Consider the following 17,404-nt stretch of genomic DNA (forward strand, 5'->3'; position numbering starts at 1 on the left):
TATGAATACAATATTTTATTCTATTGGCAATAATGAGTTTGAGTAAATGCTCATATACAAGCAATTCAAGGTTTTTTTTGGAAGCTGTTAACTGTATTTACATGACAGAAAATAGATGCATCCTAATATATGTAATGTCTGAATCATATTAGCCAAAGTTTTTGATTTAAATGAATGTTAGAACTTATTTTTCTCTCCTCTTGATTTCTAACATCAAGATTATTTGAATGCTATTTGAATACAAGTGTTTTATGTTACATGGATGTATATAGTAGTATGAACAGTTTTTAAAAAAAAAAAAAAAAAAAAAGGTTTATTTTAGTTTATATGATGCTGTTTTACCAAATGTGTAGTCTTGTCTTGCTAGATAATTGAATTGAAAACTGTTAACTTCAGTTAAATATAACTAGTATTAAATTGATAAGGTGGTAGCTGACGACTGCTGCTTAGGGTAGGGGTTAACTTGAGTGGTAAATACTACTCTAAGTTGGAGTTTATAACTCCAGGCTGGATGCAAGGTTTAATCCTTACATTATTTTCACTTGTTAATTGTTATTTGTATATAGTTTTGACATCCACAATATATTTTGTACATTCATTGTCACTACAAACAAAATTGAATCCTATACGAAATCCCATAAGAGATTCAATAAATACAGCTATATTTAAAGGTACACCTAAAGGAGGAGATGTAACATTACTTATCTTGTTATTTGTTATTTTGATCATAAAATTCTTAAGTTTTAAAAATGCCAAATGACATCTTTAAAAGGAATTTCTTTAAACATTAATGGATTGAATAATCCATGTAAAAGGGCAAGCCTAATAAGATACATTAATTTACATAAGGCCAACTTAGTCTTCCTACAAGAAACCCATCTCTTGAAAAAAGATATTGATAAACTAGCCACAAACAAATATACAGTATTGGTTAGTTCAGAGCATACTCAGAAAAAAAGAGGAGTGGCTATTTTATGGAATAAAAGTATGTCCATTCCTAAAACCATTAAGTCTTATCAGGATGACAAAGGAATGTTTTGTATGGTTACAATACAAATTAATGGGAAGACTTACACTTTAATTAATGTATATTGGATACCTGGAATTGGTATTAATACAGTGAAACATCATCTTGATAAGATCATATAATTCTCTATAGGAGATATTATTTTAGCTGGTGACTTTAATTGTATACTACATGAAAGTGATACTACCACTATAGGAAAGAGAAGAATTACATCTAATGCAAAACATTTAAAGGATTTTGCTAATTCTTATCATTTGAATGATATTAATAATCAGATAGATTCAAAATCATTACCATACACCTTTTTTCTAACAGATACAAAACTTATTCAAAAATAGATAGGGTCTTTATTTCTAACCAGATGGTAACAGATTTAATTAATTCCAAAATCATTTCATGTCCTATATCTGATCATAATTCAATTGTTTTTGAATTCATGATAAAAAATACTCATAATGTTCAGATCAAAAGGATACCAGCATACTTAACTCAACTAAAAGACTATAAAGAATATATACTTTCAGAAGTAAAACATTTTTAGACATAAATAACACTCCTGAAGTCTCCATTGTTTATGTTTGGGATGCCTTAAAATCATATCTATATGGACAAAGTATCAGATGGTATAATAATAAAAGGAAATCTTGGGATAAGGAATTGTTAGATATTCAAAGTAAATTAGACTCTTATAAACATAATAATAAAGAAAATATTATGGACAAGAAAGTTATTGAAGAAATAAACAAACTAAATGAGAAATACAAAGAAATTTTAACTCATAAAGTTAAAATAACTTTAGAGAAATACAAGTTTTTGTCTTATTCAATAAGCCCCAAATACTTACATAGACTTAAAAATAAAACAAAAAGGTTGAATAAACAAAACCATATCAAAGAAATCTTTTCTCTAAGGAAAAAGAAGAATGTTTCTAGTATAACAGAAATACTAGATGAATTTAGAAATCACTTTCACAAAATTAACCATAATAATATTAACATGGAACCTAAAGATAAAATAAAGGAGTTTATAACCACAAATATGAATAAAAGCTTAATAAACAACAGATTAAACTATTGGACAAGAGTATTTCATATACAGAAGTTATTACACAAATAAATAAGCTTAAATCAAACAAAGCACCGGGTAATGATGGTATTATACCAGAGATATATAAAATCCTTTCTAAAAATACATATTCATTAATACATAAGGTTTTTATTTTGGCCCAAACTGAGTTAATAACCCCCCCCATCTTGGCAATATACATTTATTTCGCCAATTTTAAAACCTAATAAAGATCCAACTAGATGTTCTTCATATCGCCCATCTCATTACTTAATGTTGATTATAAAATGTTTATGAATATCTTTGCTGATAGATTGAAGACAATCATTCTCGGCATTATAGATATAGATCAGACAGGCTTCATTGTAAATAGAAATACTTTTGATAATATAAGAAGAACTTTAACATTAATAGATTTTGCAAATAGGAAAAAGAAAGATTTAACACTTATTAGTCTTGATATAAGTTCAGCATTTGATTCAGTAAGTTGGGACTATCTGTTTACCTTAATGAAGTGCACAAACTTCTCGGATGCATTTGTAAATCTAATTGAACATTTATACAAAGGAACGTTGGCTTATATTAAGGTAGGAACATATGTTTCACAAAAATACCCATTCTTAAAGGTACAAAACAAGGATGTCCACTTTCTCCACTATTATTCACTTTAGTAATGGAGCCTTGGGCTAATTTGATCAGAAACAGTACTGACATAGAGGGTTTTGAAATAGATGAAAATACAACATCCAAAATTCAACTTTTGCAGATGATGTTCTAATTACATCAGCAGGATCTAATTCTTCTATACAGTCTCTATTTGATAACATGATGAATTTTAAAAGTATTTCTGGTTTAATATTCAATGAAGAAAAACTAAAATACTACCTATATATACACAAAAAAAATTCTCATTAGTGATTTTACTAAATATGTACCCAATTCAGGTCAGATAACTTATTTAGGTATAATACTATCTAAAGATATTAAATCTATTATATATAATAATTATAATACCTGTTTTCTTAATATACAAAATCTTTTAATACCTGGAATAATATGTTTTTTACTATGGAGGAGAGACTTACAATTATTAAAATGATAATATTCCCCAAGATTTTATACTTAATACAATCAATAATACTTCCACCTACAAAAATAATTATCAAAAACTGAACACACTAATGTTAAATTTCTTATGGGCACCTAATAGACCTAGGATTGCATTAAAGAAACATACTAATAGCTGGTCTCAAGGGGGTATTTCTTTTCCAGACTTTAATTTATATACTATCTCTTCTATTGTAAAAGTTATTACTTTATTAATAGATCAGTCATATGTCACAAAATGGAAAGATTATTGGGAGCTAATTAGTATACACTTCATGAAAATCTCCTTAACACATAAAAATATGATTGTAAATAACTCCATGTTATGGTTACTAAAGGAATTTTGTACTTCACCTATTACACCTAAACATATGGTTTGTTACCCATTTAATAATATTATTAGTTATCGTAACTTTATATTCATGCACCCTAAGTATAGGGAATGGAATTTTATTGTATTTCCTATAATGTATACTCAGGGTATGCTTTTGTCATCTACTTCTGAAGGAACTCATTTAGCTATAGATAATGATCTAAAGTACTGGTATCATTTGATATCTGATAATAAAGTTAAAAATCTAGATTTCTTAAAACAAGAATTTGATCTAAGAGAAACTTGCTGGTTAGAGGTTCAGACCTTTAGACAACATCTCATTAATAAAATAGATTTAATGTCTATAACTGTTAAAGAATCTATTCCAACACTGATTGATTACTTGATATTGAATTTACAACATAAAGTTTCTGATAAAGGTAAACTTTCATACATACATAAAGTTATCAGACAAGAAACTTTTTACAGTGTAGATTCATACTGGAATTATTTCACTTCTATTAATGGGGACCCACCAAATCAACAAGATAAACAATATATATTGGAATCTGCTTATAGAACTACGCCTTCCATTGTCTGGAGACTTTATACATGGAAATTGTTACATAGATCTTTTATACACCTTTGATGATGAATAAAATAAATAATAAAGATAATCTATGTAAGAGATGTAATGTAGAAATTAATGCTGACTGGGCTCATATGTTTTATGACTGTATAAAATTGAAAGAATACTGGAAGTCAATTAATGAATTTTTGCAGGCTCTTTTACAGATAATTTCATTATTTCTAAATCTCTTATATTATTCAACACACCTGTACCTCAAAGTGTTAAAAAGGTTAAGCTTCCCTTGTTATGGTCTATTCTAGCAGTGGCTAGGAAAATAATAACTAGAAATTGGATTTCAGATACACCTCCTTCATTCAATGAATTTAAAAATGTTATGAATATAGTGTGCCATATGGAAATAAACACAATTAGGACAAGAACAAATAGAAAAACATCTTATTTTATTGTATGGGATAATTTACAAAATTTGTTAAAAAAATTTTAATTTCAATAGCATGGTATTTTAGTTTAATTAATTGATCTGATTGTAGTGGATGTCTTTGTAAATACTTTAGTTGTTTTGTTGAATATTATAATAATACCTATTTTTAATTACTTGTATACAATTGTTATGATATTTCTCTTATATGTTAAAACAATAAACCTGTTTTGAAGAAAAAAAAAAAAAAAAAAAAAGAAAAAAAAAAAGAAAATCAGACCTTGTCATTCTTCCAATCTGCTATAATAAAACTAGTAAATTTGCAACAAATATGCCCCATTAAACACATCACTGCACTCCTCTAAAAGCTCTTGATTGGCTGGAACTTCCCAATCTCATTCTTTATAACCAACTTATAACAACCCACAAACTTTTTCATTGCCCTGACAAAATCCCTGCTCTACAAAACCTACTTCACCCAAGCACTAAAGCTAGAATTCATAGGTTCATAGGTTGATACTAAGCTATCAGCCCTAGGGCCTATACAAGCCAAGCCATAACAATTCCCTGGCTCTTTCCACATTATTTACTTCCCTGGACCCCTGTCTAGCAGGGCGACTGACGTGATCCCTGGGGTGAATTTCCTTTCTCCCATCCAATCGTCAAGGTTCCTTTTGAAGAGGGCCAAAGAGGTGCTCTGCTTGACATGTATGGGCAGTCTATTCTAGAGTCTGGGTAGTCTCTGGGTCAAGAGCCTATCCCTCCAACATGTTATGTTTATTGTGATGACAAAGTTTAGATCCCTGGAGCATGTGGCTCTGTGGGATTGGGATTTCTTTAAGTGTAGCATGTCCAACAGCTCTGGGTTTGACATGGCCTTGTATGTTAAGCAGAGATTGCCGATTCTACGATCAGATCAGAAACTCTTACTAGAGGTAACAAAAACCAATAACTCTGCCGGCACTTTCCTCTACAGTAACTCTGTTGCTAAGCAGTGGAACAGCCTCTCCCCAATATCACAACTATTACTACCCTCATCCCCTTCAAAAAAGCCATAAAATCCCATCTTCAGCGTCTTTGGTTATGTAACTGCAACAACCCAGACTAATCTCCTACTAGTACTTTCAGCCTACCAATACATCTCTCTCTCTCTATTCCCACCCCACTACTTCTCCTTCCTTCCTCTACTTCCCAGTATAATTTCTCCTGTTGCATCTCTCTGCTTCTCCAAGTGTTCTCTTCCTTTCCTATATCCAACTGATTTTATGTACAGCCCACCTACCAATACTATCCTTATTTACACCCTTTGAATTATTCCTCTTCCTCTATATGTCTGCAACCTACCTGCTTACCCTACCTTTAGACATTAACACCTACTACTATCTCTATCAGCTCCTCCACTTTCATCTCATTATTTCCATATCTGTACCTATCCTCTCTCCCCTCTACTCAGAACCCTTCCTATCAAATCTATATTTTATACATATTTCATCCTACCAGCTTTTTTATAATGTATATATATTCCAATAACTCTGAAGTATTTGATGTCTAAACTCTTTCTTTTTAAGGTATTATTTTTCAACAGCATTATTAATAGAAAAAGTGTATGGATACTATATATGATTGCATGTAATCTAACTGCATATCAACTATCTAAAGTAATATTTTACTGTGTACATGGAGCTTTTCTCCCTGGGCCTCCGCTGAAAAAGGACATGTGTCCAGTTGGACTTTCCCGGTTAACAAATGTAAAATAAATAAATACATAAATAAATAATGTTGTGTTCTAGTAGCTCTGTACCTGCTAATGCTGTGTTCTGCTCCATTCAGTAGTACTGCATATCCATTTGAGTCTGTTGCAACAGCTCAGCCCAAGCTATTGCTGTGGTCTGTTCCATCCAGTAGTATTGCAAATCCATTTGAGTCTGTTGCCCAAGCTCTGTACATACTAATGCTGTATTCTTTTTCGTCTAGTAGTACTGCAAATCTCTTTGAGTTTATTGCCTCGCCACCTTGCTTGCATTTGCTCCATGCATGTATGTTTGAAAGTTCCATCCACTAGTTCAGACTGCAGATCTAATGCTAGTGTTCTAGTATCTGCTACTGCTGTATTCTGTTCCATCCAGTGGTTCACAATGAAAATCTGTTTGAGACTGTTTCCCCTGATGCTTGGCTGTGAAATCAAATCTTGTGCTCACCCTGGTGTGTGTGTGTGTGTGTGTGTGTGTGTGTGTGTGTGTGTGTGTGTGTGTGTGTGTGCTGTCATTTCTGTATCAAAGCAGGAAACAAGTTCTTAAAGCAAAGCAAGTGAATGCGCTACTGAGATCAGGAGACAAGTTCATAAAGCAAAGCAACTGGATGCACAGCAGTACAGAGCCAAAAAAGTTTCTTCTTTTTTAAATTAAATTAATGTTGTGGCAGGGCCCCCAGACAGCACTGGGCCCTTAGCAACTGCCTAGGTTGCCTAGTGCTGGATCTGGCCCTGGTTAAGACAAGTATCTCACATTAATGTAGTACAATATTATTACAATATTTGCAATTACATTACAAAGTATATATCAGCTCCATTATATCAAATTAGTGATCCATTATACATGCTTAGGCAGAGTCTAGACTTAATTTATATAACGTACCTGGTTATGAATAGCAAATGAGTTACAAAACCACATATAGTTTCTCTTAGATAATAACTGGGCAGACTGTTTTTAAACTGTTTGTGGGACGATGCAGTTTCATTTAAACAGTGGTACTGAGTTTTTGATTGTGGATTCCCAGACTAAGTCCTTTTTAAAAATAATTTGAAAATTAAAGAAATGCCACCAGAGTTACAGACTTTGAAGAGCAGGTATGCAAGCTGCAAGCAAATCGCTAGATTCTTAAAAAGGTTGGGACACGGCTCTAAGAAAAGATGTTGTAGCTCAGGGAGTAAGACCCTAAGCTTGCCTTTTTGGTGATAGGTAGTTCCCTGGTATGTATTGAATGTAATGCAGTGATAATCTTGTTTAGGAGTTTGAGTCATATTATCCGGATATTTTTTTTAACATAACCTGCAGTCTTTTTACAGTTAAAAAAAATGAGCCTGTATTTGTTAGTGACAAGACATATTCCATGACTGGTGACATAACCCCTTTTGCCACTGTTACTCTGGATTCAGGGATGAGAAGATACATTTTTGTGACAGCTACCCAAAAGCACTTTGAGTTTAACAGATACTTTATCAAAATGCAGTGGAAAGGTAAGCTGATGGCTGAGCAAGAAGCCCAAGTGTTTGGAATGTTTTACTCAAAGAATGAGCACCCTCCCCCACACCTTGCATTGCATCTGCTCCAGGCTGTAGAGAAGTGCCCAGCAGTTTCAAAGGGTGTGAACTTGGTATTTTTGAAGTTCATTGTAAGTCTTAAGGTATTCATCTAGACTTAGAACTTGTCAAGTTTGCTGGGTAAGATATTATTCATATTAAGGAAGGATTTCTCAAAAGATCAGATAACCATGTCTTCAGCCTAAAAATGCAAGAAATGCTGGGCAGAGAGAGCATGAAGTAATTTATGAATATGTTGTATTAAAGTGGCTGATGAATGGAGCCTTAAGATACATCAGGACCAGCTTGTTCTGGGTGGGATAAAGTCATTTACCTTACCCCAGATGTACCAGTCAGATGAAGTAGTATTTTAACAATGTGCCTGAGGCGGATGACAGATCATATTCAAATAGTTATGATAAAGGTTTGTGGTTCTAGATGGTGTTGAAAATATATCCCTGGTTAGCTTGTTGTTATTAGCTGTTTGCAGGATAGTATTGATCAAAGAAAAGGTTGCAGGCATGATGCTATGTTTCTTCCTAAAACCACATTGTTGTTTGCAGAGGAGACCATAAGAGTTACTGTTAGAGGGTTGTTGTGAAGGTATGGCCCTTTCAAGAATTTTTTAGCATCTGTGATGAGACAGACATAGAGAAAGAGACATGAAAGAAGCTGATATATCATTGTATAGGGAGGGGGATTAATTCTGAACACTTCCAAACATCTGGGAATAAACCAAAAAAATAGTTCATGATGTACCAGTGAGGTATAGGTAGCAAATATTGCAGACATTGGTGGCTCCAGGTTCCTTTTCTTGTAGGGGTACATGGGGGCACAGTACCTAGCTGGTGGAGCAAATAGGGTACGAAAGAGAAAACATACCAGTAAAGTATAGAAGGTACGATATGTGGTAATAACACACCTGTAATCCACTGTTAAAAAGGAAACACCCTTTCCCTGTGAAAAAAAGTGAATGACATAATCTTACAAATCCTGACAATGTTCACAGCATAGAAAAACTGCTAACTTGTCATGCTCAAGTATTATGGTTTGAATGAAGTGTTGATATGCTACAATGTAACAGGTGAAGGGTGTAGCTACCAATACAACAAAAAGAAAATGCCATGCATAAAAATAGTTGTGCCTCAGTAGAAAGAGAAAAAAATATCATTAACTCAAATGCAAGATCTGAAAGTTTTACTTATTTTGTTCTGTGTTGCATTGTAAGGAAAATAGTTTTAAAACAAATACAGCACATTTTGCTAACATTCAAGATGAAACACACATCATTGCATTGCAAACTCTGGTGAATAGCAAAGTAAAGTATCTGTTAAAAGTTTTTTGAAGTAGAAACAAGAGTGGTCAGTTAACAGCTCCTGGATTACAATGATAGTATTGACGCCTCAGGAAAAATGTAAAAGAGAGTCTATCAGCACTTGGACTAAAAATCAGAAGCTTTAAAACATGCAGTTCAGCTATTTTATTTTGCTGAACATTTGCAACAGCTGTTAAAGAGGTAAGAGCTGCTCTGAAAATGCAAATCAAGAGTAATTTGAGCAAAACAGTGAAAGTGCAAATAGGTACTGGAAGCTGTGCATGATGCCTGTGTCTCACAGTGCTGCCATTCTATTTACATAGAAGTTAAAAAAAAATATTTCCTTATATCTAGCTTGACTCATGAAAAGGGGGTCTCAAAGTGGATTCTGGGGAAAAAAGCTCCAAAGTTATTTGACAATGGCATGTACAGTCAGATATAATAAACATAAACATTTAATGATTCTGATGCATTAAAACAGAGTACGAAGATAAAATGAAATAACTGAGATATTGTGGCAACTATTATTTATTTATTTATTTGTACTTTTTGTTGACTGGGTTGGTTGCACTAGGCCAATTACTTCTTTGCAGGGGAGGCTTGAGTATGGTATTCATACTGACTAGGGAATATTTGGCCAGAACACTGGGGAACTTCTCCTATTCTTTTTGGAATGCCCACATCTCATTCACAGTGCAGTGGGAGGTAGAAGGACAGTGTGCGATGAGGAAAAGATTGTGGAAGGCATGGAGGTGAGCACTAGTGCTGTGGAGAGCATCAGAGGTATTGTGGAGTATTTGGAAGTTGTTTTTCAGCAAATCTTGTTTGCTGAACCGGAAAAAGAAGGATAGGCAAGTCAGTATTGTGTAGTTACAACCCTTCTGACATGGAATGATTTATTGATAGAGATAATAATGCAGTGTGAGCCAGAGAATGGTGGAGATGTTTCTTGGGGGGACATTATGGTTAAAATCCAAAAGGAAGAACAGAGTCTGTCTTGATGGGTGAAAGTGTAAAGGAAAATAAATCTTATGAAGAAAATGTGAAAAAGATTGCAAAGGGAATAACAGAAAAGAAATAGGTTGAAGACAATGCAAAACAGAAGTATGTGGTAAGGATTCAAAATAAAGAAGAGGAAGAACTGGATATGTATTATGTTTGAGACAACTTAACGGTTCATTTGGGTGTAAAAGCTGGAAGTGAGAGCATTGTTTTATAAACAAAGAGGCACCTTGTGGCATTACATTTAAGACTTTATATGCCATGGAAAATGTACTCGAGTAATATGAAAATAAGAAGAACTAGGCATTTAAAAAGGAGACAACAAAGAAAATACATGTGCAATTTTGAACACAAGTAGAAAGAGAGACTTTGAAAGGATATTTATAACAAATGTGTAAAGAAGTGCTGGATATTGCAAAGATTTATGATAATAGGGGTTTATGGACTGCTGGATGGGACCATAGTATTGCATTAAATATACAAAAATGATGACATTATGCATATTCCTAGTATGATAGATAAGGAAGACAAAGAATAATATGAAAAGATAAAACAGAAAAAAGTTGAAATAAATGATGAAGATATAAATTGGGAAGTTGTAAAAAGAAAATGATTATACTGGTAAAAGAGTAAAAGATAGGAAAAGAAAGTTTAAAGGGATAGGTGCAAAATAGAAAAAGAAATAAAATAGTAATATGTAAGAAATAATATAAAATTATATTCAAAAAGGAAACTATAATTTCTAGAAATTAAGGAAAAAGGATGATAACAGTTTTAGTGTGCTTTCTGCATGTGAACAATGTTAAAATATAGTGAGAAGGATAGGGGTTTTGGAGTGGTGCAATAAGTGTGATGTAGATGTAATCATATTAAAAGATATAAGATTTTTTAACAAATGAAGAAGGATTACAAACAGAAAAATTATGGGGGATTGTAATTTGGAATTTGGGAAATGATTGGCATTCTGGAGTAGTAGTATTTTGCAGAAATTATGTGAAATATTGGGTATAATGTTAATAAGAATGAGAAGATTAACTATTGTGGACTTAAGATGGAAAAAATAAGTATGTAGAATTACAGCATTATTTGCTCTTGTTACCTGTAAAGAAAGGGATAATTTATTTCAGCAGATTCTAGATCATGTGGTGATTAATATGAATATGATAGTGACAGGAGATATTAACTGTGATTTAAGAGGACACTGAAAAAATAAAAGAAATGATGTTAGAAAGATGCTAGAAAATTTGAGATGTGGTAAACTAATTCTTTGGAAAAAAAAATCATGGACTTTCAGAAGGGCCAATTATTGGCGAAACTATTGTAACAATTTTTTTTGGTCACCTAGCAATATGGCTAGAGATAAATGGAAAACAAAAAGTATAGAAAATAGGCAAATGAAAAAAAAAAAAACATGGGATGAAGAAGGAAAAAAGTTAATAATGTAGTTATGTAGCGATCATATTACCATGAGAGTTTGTTTGTGTCTTTCAGCTTTTCCCAGTTAGGGGTCACAGTGGAACTCCGGTCCTCTAATAATTGGCAGTAGATTTTTTACGTGCCGAGTTTGCCAGCCCTGACGCATAACCTTCAACGAAGGTACACCCATTCACGCATGTCTCCACACAGAAGACTCTCTAGCTAAGAATCGAATGGCACAACGTCTTGCTGTGAGGTGATAATGCTACTGCAGCACCACCGCTGCAGTCATATTACCATGAGAGTATTTTAGAAAAATTGGTTGGAATGCAAATAAAGTTTAGAAGCAAAATAGAAAAAAAATGTTTCTCACAGTGGTGGAGTGATGTAAGAAAAATAGATAAAGAAAATATGCAAACATGTAAAAAAAAGTTTCATACAGTGGCAGTATGATGTAATAAATGTAGACTAAGAAAAGTATGGAAGAATATATAAAGAAAATGAATTATGTAGAAAAAAATCAAGAGAAAATTAAAGAGCTATTATTTAAGCAAATGCATTTTCTACAAGGAAAAAGAGAAGTATCAGCAAATTTAAACAGAATAGCGAACCAAGATTCTAGTGTAATGAGAAAAATGAAAAATGCAAAAGGAGAACTAAAAAGAACTTGGAACAAATTATGAATTTTCTATTAGATTATGTACAATAAATGTTTAAAAAGAAAGAACTAAATAAAATATGGGAAGTAAAAAAATCAGAACAAGAAAACAAAGAATTTGAAAAGGAGATTTCTTTACATAATTTAGATAACATACTAGGACTAGTGAATATAGATTCAGCTGCAGGATTTGGATTAGGATACAAAATGTATAAAAATTTAATGGAATGGCAACATTTTTTAAAGATTTTGAATGAATGGCTAAGTGAAGGTTTCATGTTTAAAAATTATGTAGTGGAGTATATAAATGTATATGGAAGAAAGAAGATAAAAGAGAAATAAATAACTGGACAATAGTATTGAATAGTACTGACTATAAACTTTTTATAAAAATAATATAGAAGAAAATTGAAATTAAGATGGAAAGTGTTGTGAAAAATAATATATATAGCATAAAGGGGAAGGGGTGCCAAGAATTTTTAAAGATTGTGAGAGAGATTGTGTATTATATTATAGACAGAAGAGAAGAACTGAAAGTGATTATAGGATATCTTAATAATGCATTTGATGCAATAGGACATGAATTTTTTTGGATGATAATGAAAGAATACAATATAAGTGGGACAATTAGGAAATTATGTATGACTGTTTATAAAAATAAAAGAGTAAGAGTTCTAGTAAATGGTTGGCTGAGTAAAGAAACATACATGAAGAGGGGGTATAAAACATGGATGTCCAATGTGTTGCATAGTGTTTGCTTTAGTTATGAATGTTATAGTATGTGAGCTGAACTGTAAAATTAGGGCTGCAGGATATATAATGTCTATGGTTGTTAAGAATTTTAGTTTTGTTGATTTACCCAGATAATATTATACTGACTGCAAAAAAATGGATAAAAGAATAATATTTTGTTTAAATGAATGCTTAACTGGCTTTGTCCTTGTCCAAACCCCATCTAATAAACCCTCAATTCCCAGATTTAGATAGAGCATCCCCTCTATCACTATAAAACTGAACTGAAGATTACTCACTGCTTGTTAATCCTTCCAGGATCTCATTATCATTTAGTCTGTTATTATTGTTATCTAGTTACTGTTTAGATAATTTGTAGCTCTGTGTTTTACTTCTTTCTCAATGTTGTAATTAGAGCTTACTACTCAGTTGTACACAATTTGCTCCTGTATTTCTCTATGTCATGATCACCTCTACTGTATACATACCTTGATTGTTATTGTTTACCATCTACCATGTCTTTCTGTGGAGCTTTCTTCCCGGGCCTCCGCTGAAAAAGGAGCTGTGCCCAGTCAAAATTTCCCAGTAAACAAATGTAAATAAATAAATAAATAAACAAGATAACAGCAAAGGATTGGGTGATGTGGTTAAGACAGGGGGAATATATTTTACGATGAATGAAGTTTCTGTATTAGGCATAACATTTGGAAATAAGAATACTAGTAGAGTTCAGTGGGAGAAAATAGTAACAGTATTAAAAGAAATGTGTTCTTTTTGGAAAACATGTAAGTTATTTATAAAAAAGTTGTATTCAATAAATTTTCAGTATTAATGGGGAAATATCATCTTTAGCAAGTGTATTTATGTTGCCAACAATATTTTAAGAATAATTACTGAAGGAAATGTTTGCATTCATATGGGGCTCAGCACTGAATTCAGTAAATGAGCAGTCTTGTATCTGAATAAAGAGAAAGGCAGTTTAGTGTTAAAAAACTCAATGGTACATGATGCTTCTTTAAACTTGTATAAAGTGATAAAGTGGATAAGTGAGAAATATGAGATGCTTGTTGTAAAAATATTCAAATGTAAGTATGATAAATTTTGGGAAATGATTAAAAGTAACAAAAAGAAAAAAATGTATTCATGAAGAAATTAAATATTATCCAGAAAAATATACTAATGTGAAAGATAAAAACTGACAAAATAGAAGAACAGAAAAGAGTGGTATAAAAATATAACAATACGATATTATGTTAATTCATGGGAAAATTTAACAGAAAAAAATAAAAATAAATAAATGATGTGATAAGAAATTAGAATGTCAAGATGTTTTTGTGGAGACTGGTAATAAATAAATTGCTAATAAATTGAAATATGTACACACTGCGGGGAGGAGTAAACTACAGAACATGATTTTTTTTAAATGTAAAAGACTAGTGAAATTATGGGAAAATGTGTGTAAAGTAATTTCTTAAAAATAATAAAGAGGTGAATAAGATAAATATGGATATGATTAAATATGGGTATTATAAGGCTAGAAATAAAAAAATGCTAAAAGGAAAAAGAGATATTTTATGTTGTATGTGTTGTCTGAAATGAAACAATAAATAAAATTGTTATTGGAAAATGGATTTTCACAACAATATTCATAATCAGATGGTTATGGAAAAACTAGTGGAGGTCTAGTAAGGATAAAAACTTGGTATAATGAATAAGATAATTATGACTGTATAATAGTAAAGGAAGGAAACATAAAATTGTAAATTTTATAAAACTGTAAGTATGTATATTTGTAAGTCTTGTAAATAATGTTTTTATATAAATAATGGACACCTATTCTTTTGGTCAGTGTCATGGGATTTTTATATTCACCTGAAACACCATCAAATCAAGCTGATGGGGGTCTCAGTTTAACATCTCATCTGAAGTACAGCACACTCAAGAGTTCAGCCCCACTCTTATGTTCCATTACAGTGTCAGTATTGAAAAACTTAATACAAGTACCTGGAGTGGGAATAGAACCCACAGTCTTCTGCAATGAATGTGAGTGTGCTACCCACTGAGCTTTTAAGACTACAAATAAGCACGTTAGCTTTACAGCCCTCCTCAGGGAAAAGAGCATTGATAAAGACAAAAACCACCAAGCAAATGCAGAACATCAACCACCTAGTATTCTATTTCTGGTTAGGTGAAATAACACTAATAGAAATAACCTAGATCAGAATGTTTGGGGATAGCACCTTACCGCCAAACTTATTTGGTCAAGAATAGACAGTGTGTAAAAAGCAACGGAGATCTTGTGTTCTCCGTTGGTGTAAAAAAAGACATACTAATGGAAAAAGTCCGGGTGACTGGACAGGACCTTTTTCCATTAGTATAAGTCTGATTTACAATGTGTACACTGACCAATCAGCGGGCACATTTGGAATATTAATGGGGGGGGTCATTGTATAATAGTTAATTTTCCATCTTCAAAATATGGAACACTATACTATCTCTCATAAGTTGGAACAAATAGGCAAACATTTAGTAGCAACTAGAAAGGGAGCTCATGGCATGGTTTACATGTTACTTTATACATGTTTTACTACATACCCAGTTCTTCAGCCATTAAAGACCCTCAGGAGGAGCAAATCAAGCTGAAAAATCCAAGGCCCCAGAATGAGCAACCCAAGCAACACCCACCCCCAAAAAAGTAAAACAAAAGAAAACACAAGTAACTTCAGTCAGCTTCAAGCAATCAAGCTATACAGGTAAGAACAGGCTTGTAACATTATTAATACCATACCACCCATACCATCAACAAGCAGAAGAATTAAAGAAACTACAGCCATGGCCAGCCTTCTATGTTCAAAATGTGAAATACTACTCTATCTTTCACAATGTGGAGCAGATGCGTGAAACACAACACATTTACTACAACTAGGAAAGAAGGAAGCTCTCACAATGATTAAACTGTGGATTTTATAAAAGGTTCTTTGATACTCCCAGTCTTTCTTTGCTTGTCAGAACAGACACTTGGTTACAACAAAACATTTTTATTTTACATTATTTATACAACAAAAAGTTATACAACAATTCCAATATATTGTGTTTTACCACACACCCAGCTCTTCAAACATTCGAGACTTGATAGTAAGTTGAAAAAGTCCAAGATCCCCCTTCCAAAAACAGTTAATTATTTTCATATTCCCTTTAAACATATCTAGTTATAAATTATCACTGACAAACAACTTTAGTCTTTCTGCCCATTACAGTTATTATTACTTCATTCTACCTAGTACATTGCTAAGTTATAGCCACTTGTATGACTGTATGCCTCAGATATTTGCTTGAGATTTAGTGAATGAATAAATTCATAAATAATAGCCCAGAACTGTTTTTATCTTGGCTTGTTGATGTCAGAACCATACAGTGTAACTCCTCCCTGCCTCTCTCAACTTCTTAGTTCAAGATTAAGAAACAAGGATCAAAATCAGGAACAGCTTTTACATTTTTCACTTCTATACTTAGAAAATCGATAGAATAACAAGCTCTGAATTATCAAGCATTTTCTGAAAGATACAAAGTCTGAAACTCATATGCACAACATTTACTGACTGTAAAACACAACAGTTTACCATAAGCCACAAATTTTACAAGGAACAGACCAGTATACCTCTCAAGATCTCTGCTTAATAATTCAGCTCTAAGCCAAAAATAATATGGGAGAAAAAGAGATACATTTTAAATATTATTTTATGTATTTGTTAACCAGGTAAACCCAAAGGGCAAAGTGTCCCTTGTCAGGGGTGATCCCGGAGCACTATCTGGTTAAGTGATTTGCTCAGAGTCACAAAGTAGGCAGATGGAGGTGAAAGGATTCATATTATCATAGGAGGTTACTAGGCTATTGGCCCAGAGGTCATTTCAAGCCTATCCATTTCATCCCAATGTAATACCATAGATACTCTAGTCAATACCTAGGATTTTATTTATTAATGACTGCCCATGTCCAGGAGGGTTGTGGGCACTATCCCTGTAAGAATTTATGGTGCCATATCCACTAGTCCAGGATCCTTTTGAACAGTGTCATAGAGGTGCTCTGCTTCACAGGAATTGGAATCATATTCCTAAGAAATCTGTCCCTCCAGCATGTTTTATTCAAGTCACAGGTCATATTTATCTAGTTCCATTTGCTATACTGATGTGCAGCAAATTCATAAGGTTTGGGTTGGAGATTGCTTTGTAAGCTAGGCATAAGTCTCAGCTAAGAAGTCTATACAATACCGAGTAAAGTGACAGGGACCTTAGTCGGTCTGTGTAAGGCACGTGCTGGAGTGCCTTGATCTTCTTAGTTAAAAACCTCTGTTCTCTCCAATTGCTGCAGGTGCTTTGTATGGTATATGCTGAAAGGGGCGTTATACTCAATTATGGGCCTGATTAATGCCGAGTATAGAGGGGTTTTAACCTTCATTGCTC

This window comes from Protopterus annectens, chromosome 17.part0, assembly GCF_019279795.1.
Source record: "Protopterus annectens isolate FY-2018-M chromosome 17.part0, PAN1.0, whole genome shotgun sequence".
NCBI classification, from domain to species: domain Eukaryota; kingdom Metazoa; phylum Chordata; order Ceratodontiformes; family Protopteridae; genus Protopterus; species Protopterus annectens.